Consider the following 5,753-nt stretch of genomic DNA (forward strand, 5'->3'; position numbering starts at 1 on the left):
ACGGCCCGCCCGCCAATCAGCGCCGTCGCAGCCGCGTCCGCGGGCCAATCCGCCGCGGGGTGGGCGGGGCGGGGGCGGGCACAGCCAATGAGGCGGTGCGGAGGGCGGGGCCGAGCGTGAAAATCCCTTTTGTTCGCGGCAGAGCGAGCGGGCGGCCGTGATTGGCGCGTCACTTCCGGCGGGGCGGGGCCGCGGCACCGCCCGGGCCGCCGCCCCCGGCCGTGGCTGTGTCGGGCGGGGCCGGTGCCGGGCGGGACGGGCTGTGCGAACCGGGCGGGGACAGGCGGACAGGATGTGCAGCCCCGCCGTGCCCGCCCAGCCGTGCAGCCCGGGCGCTGCCCCGCGCTCCGGTGCCGTGTCGTCGGCGGGGCTGACGCGCTCCGGTGCCGTTGGCGGGGCTGCCCTTCCCCGGCGGCGCTCCGTTGCCGGTGGCGCTCCGTTGCCGGTGCCGGGGCTGCGCGCTCCGTTCCCGTCCCGGTGCCGGGGCTGCCGCGCTCCCGGTGCCGCTCCGGCGGCGCTCCGGTGCCCCCGCGCGTCCGCGCTCCCGCTCAGACGCAGCCCCGCCGCTCGGAGCTGTTTTCCCGAGTTCACAAAGCACCACCCAAACCGCTCACAGCTCGGGATAGAAGGGAGCGGGTGCGTTCCCGTGCGTTTATTCCCGTGCGTTTATTCCCGTGCCTTCCCGTGCGTTCCCGTGTGTTTTTTCCACGTGTTCCCGTGCGTTCCCGTGTATGGGGTCATCCTGGTGCGAACGTTCCCGGTGCTGCCCAGCCCCGCTCCTGGAACTCGGGAGAAAGGAGAGCTCTGTGCAGGAAGGGCTTTGCTGGGGCTGACTGCCCGGAGATGAACCGGGCCGGGAGAGGCCGTGGGTGCACGAGGCGCACCAGGGAACATCTGGCACCAAAAGGTCTCTGTTCTGGGGCTTGCTGAGGACACCTGGTGAACCCAGAGCAAACATCTGAAGGGATTGAGAGCCTTAAACCTCCTAGGTGGTCTCAGGGGTGGCAAATAAACAACTGCGGCCTTTAAAATCAGTGCTGTTGAGAGGGGGAAAAAAGTTTAATAGCTGAGTCCATACAGAAAAAATATATGAAAAGATAAAGAAGATATTCAGTTGCCCACTGGTCTGCATTGAGGGGGCAATAAATCCTCTGCACAGGACAGGAGAGGCTTTCCACGTCTGGAAAGCATCTCTCTCCAGGCTGTGTGGTCACTTTGCAATTTTTAACGTGCTGTAGAGGTGCTGGCACAGCCTGCCCAGAGAAGCTGTGGCTGCAGGAACGTTTGCAGCAGGAATGACCAGCGAGTGGATGACCCTGCCAACGGTCCGTGCCAGCCTGGCAGTGTCCAAGGCCAGGACAGGGCTTGGAGCAACCTGGGACAGTGGGAAGTGTCCCTGCCCATGGCAGGGGTGGAAGGAGAGGAGCTTTGAGGTCCATTCTGTGAGTGCCAGGTGTGTCAGGCACAGGCAGAACCATCCGGTACCCTGGGGTCTGTGCAGGGTGGAAGGGAACAAGGAGAGGGCAGGTCCAGATGGTCCAGCAGCTGCACAGGTGAGGACAAGCCCAGGTGTGTGCAGGAGGCTCTGGATCCCTGGGCCTGTTATGGAGCTGTGACCTGGGTGCCAGGGAAGGGCGAGGGGCTCCGGGGGCTGCAGGTCCTGCAGGTCCTATGAGGGCAGGAGTTCTCAGCTCTTTGGGAAGCCAGGGAGGAACCAGGATGGGACCCTCAGCAGCTCTGGGCAGGCTCCTGTCCTGCTGGGGAGCATCAACCACCAAAACCTCCCAGAGGGAACGAGGTGGTGAGAGAGAGATTCCTCCTGAAGTATCACAGGCAGGAGAGATAAACCACAAACACAAACAATTAGGAAGAAGCACATCTGTCATGTTCTTGATGCTGTCGGAATGAGAATCCATCTGGGAAAAGAGCCAGCCCTGCCTCCCTGGGAATTATGCATTTTTTCTTTTTAAATATTGTATGACATCCATCTCTGGAGCTGTGTGTTGTTTGTGCTGGCATGTGGGTGTGTATTTCTGAAGGCTCCCCATATTAACACAAGATCTATAGTCTCATTTTAGAAAATTTGCGGCTATAAAAATATATTCTGGGTTTGACTGAGTGTTTTCCCTTTCCTTCCTGAAACTCTGGAGCCACGTAAAATAGCTTCATAAAGCTTGTAGGGCTTTTTAAACTAGAAGTTACTGCCTTGCCTTGCTTTTCAAAATGCACTCTTGATTTTAAGTCTTGGGATGTTGTTTGCTTTTAAACTAGTGAATGCTGGAAATTTGCTCTAAATTCCTTTTTTATTTTGTTGCTTACTGAGAAAAATCCCATTATACCAAAGGGAAATGGGAATAAAGCATTTCATAAAAATATATGGTATATAACCAAAAAAACCCCTCAGCCTTCTGAAATGAGTGTGCAGGAAAAGGGCAGAATTCTATCAGCATTGTCCCTTGAGTAAAGGCCCTCCCTTGGGAGGTACCCAAAGGAAAAATCCCATTATACCAAAGGGAAATGGGAATAAAGCATTTCATAGAAATATATGGTATATAAGTAAAAAAAACCCCTCAGCCTTCTAAAATGAGTGTGCGGGAAAAGGGTAGAATTCTTTCAGCATTGTCAGTGCGGGATGGTGTTTGCAGGGGTCCCAGCATGAGGGAAGAGACATGGAGAATGTTGACTCCGTGTTTCAGAAGGCTGATTTATTGTTTTATGATATATATTACATTAAAGCTATACTAAAAGAATAGAAGAAAGGATTTCATCAGAAGGCTGGCTAAGCTAAGAATAGAAAAAGAATGATAACAAAGGTTTGTGACTGACCGAGACAGTCCGGACAGCTGGGCTGTGATTGGCCATTAATTAGAAACAACCACAAGAGACCAATCCCAGATGCACCTGTTGCATTCCACAGCAGCAGATAACCATTGTTTGCATTTTGTTCCTGAGGCCTCTCAGCTTCTCAGAAGGAAATATCCTAAGGAAAACATTTTTCAGACAATACCGTGGTTCCGGGACAGCACAGTGACACCGCAGGCTCCCTCAGGAGCCCCTGCTGCTGCTGCCAGCCCTGCTCCAGCCTGGCGAGGCACCAGCGCATCAGGACAGGGGCTCTGAGCCCCCAGAGCCACGCTGGGGCTCCTCACTCCCCTCTCCTCTCAGCCCCTCTGTGGGTGCTGCACTGAGAGTGTGTGAGCAGCTCCAGCTCCAAGGACTTGGGAAAACCCTTTTTCCAATCAGGCAATTTGTGATTTCAATTGCTAAGTGTTTCCCTTCCATTCCTTGGCACTCTAGCACCGTCTGAATTGGCTTCCTCAGCACTTCAGGAAGGCTTGTGTTACATTATGTAAGATTTAACAGCCATCACTTCTCCAAAAGTAATACAGAAAAGTGTTTTTTATGACACAAGAGGGAGAGTTCTCATTTGGGAAGCTGATTCTTTGTTGTTTTCAAATGACTGCTTTGGTGCAACTTCAATCTAATAAATAATGTTTTTAATGAAAAAAACTAGAAGAAATTTTGTTGATATTTTGATAAATGGAAATGCCTGCTGAGAGGAAATTAAATTTGGTTTTTTATCTTTATAGGTGCATATCATGTACATTTATGTGTCATATTTAGATATAAGGAGCCCTGAGGACACTGCCTGCATTCACAGAAGCACAGGATGCGTAAGGCTGGAAATGGCCATGGTGGGGTGCCCTGGCCCAGCCCATTTTGTGAGTGAGGACACAGCACAAAGGTGTGAGTTGGATAATGTGGACAATGTGAGTGCAGAGCTCCCCTGTGCTCCTACAGCGAGTCAGGCACAGGGCAAGGAGCCCAGGGCCATTGCTGAAAGGGCTGCTCCTCCTCTCCAGAGGTGCAGAGCTCTCCCTAAAGACACTGAATTCCAGGAGCAGGCAGTATTTCTCATTTTTAGGCAGTCCCCATAGAAGGTAAAGCTGTTTTCTGCTGTCTTCCTCTGTACCCTATGCAGTGCAACTTCTAATTTCTGCACCCTTGGTAGCAGCTGCTCTGTGCCCTGGCGGGATGGCACAGGGTGTTTGGGGGGAGAAGCATTTCCCTGCCCTCCCCAGATTCAGCTCTTTGCTCTCCACATTGTCCTCCCTCACATTATCCACATTGTCCAGCTTGCACCTTTGTGCCGTGTGCTCTGCCCACAGGGATCTGGCCCTTGCTCCGTCCCCAGCCTCTCACACACTGAGCGTGCCAGCAATGACAGAATCCTCCAGCATTTTCTGCATTCCTTGGCCCGTGCTGGTTGTTTGTGTGCCAGCCCTGCTGCTCGTTAATGTGCCACATTAATGTGAGGGCTTCTCTCAGTGGCACCCAGGGCTTTGCTAATGGGGATCAATGGGCCAGAGAGGAAACGGCCACAGGGCTCTGCAGCTTCCACTCCTCAGCACCTGCTGGACCCACCCTCCAAAGCAGGAAAATCCTAACCTGGCCAGAAATTCTGGGTTCATTCACCAGTGCCTGCTTAAACCAAGGATGAGTGTGCCACGAGGTGGTTTTCTCTGAAGTGCTGTCACGATGGGAATTCCTCAGAACTGGGCACAGGAGGCAGAGATGCTGCAGATTAAAGAAAACACAACCATGGGGCATTTCTGGGCCATTTAATGCACCAAGCTCCTCCTGTCCCTGCCCTGGAAAATCTGTTACCCCAGAAGTCTCAGAGGTAATCCTGTTTTCCCAAGGAACATGGCAGATATCAAACACAGCACTGAGAGGGGAGCAGGGGTCTCTTCCCCATGAAAATCTGTTACCCCAGAAGTCTCAGAGCGAGTCCCGTTTTCCCAGGGAACATGACCAATATCAAACACAGCACTGAGAGAGGAGCAGGAGCCACCCAGGGCTGGGGTCCTGCCTGGATTGTTCCTGAGCTGGCAGAGGGGGAATGGAAGATAAGAAGGAAGAAGATGTGAAAGCAGCACTTTAAAGGCCATGGGCAATGAGGCAAGTCAGGAGGAATAATAAGAGCCCTGTCTGCACCAGGACTTCACTCACAGATAACTTGTGGAAGGTGGCTCTGAGCTGGCTGTGATTTCATAGCCGATTAAGCCGCGCTGCAGAGCGCTGGGGGCAGCTCGTGAGCGCGGTTTGCTCTGTGCTGCTCGCAGTCGTGATGCTCCAAACACATTCACTGGTGGTGTTTCCCCTGGTGCTGTCTCAGCATACCCAGGCTGGGCTGGGCAGGGCACAGGGGTGGCCCGGAGCCGCTGTGCCCCTGCCCAGCTGGCACAGGGCGGAGCTGGCACCGGTGCCAGCTGCCCCACACCATGGCATGAGCGAAGGCATTTTCCAGGCTTGGTTTGGGTCCCCAAAATTCAGTGTACTCAGCAAGAGGAGAGGCTGCTGGGGATGTGGGGGTGTTCAATGTCCTCAGAAGCTCCTGCAAGGACCCAAGTGCCCATGTGGGGAGCGACATTTCAGCCCCACAGCACACGGGAGCTGCCCTGATGCTGTCATGCACGTCAGGCTTGCTCACATTAGCAGATTACTTCAGAATTTGCATTCAGGCAATGAGAGGTGGAACAGCAACCATAAACTTCATCAGCCTCATCAGCCTCGTGTATAAGGTGATTTACATAATTTCCTGCTTTCGTGGGGCTTCTGTTTAATTTTTCCACCCCTTGTATGATCAAATATACCTACTTCCAGATGAAATCCTCACGTTTAGAGGATTAACCTGCCCGCAAGAAGTGGCGATGTCAACAGCTTGTTATCTCCACAGTACAATTCCAGGA

Source organism: Zonotrichia leucophrys, chromosome 26 (assembly GCF_028769735.1).
Source record: "Zonotrichia leucophrys gambelii isolate GWCS_2022_RI chromosome 26, RI_Zleu_2.0, whole genome shotgun sequence".
Taxonomy (NCBI): domain Eukaryota; kingdom Metazoa; phylum Chordata; class Aves; order Passeriformes; family Passerellidae; genus Zonotrichia; species Zonotrichia leucophrys.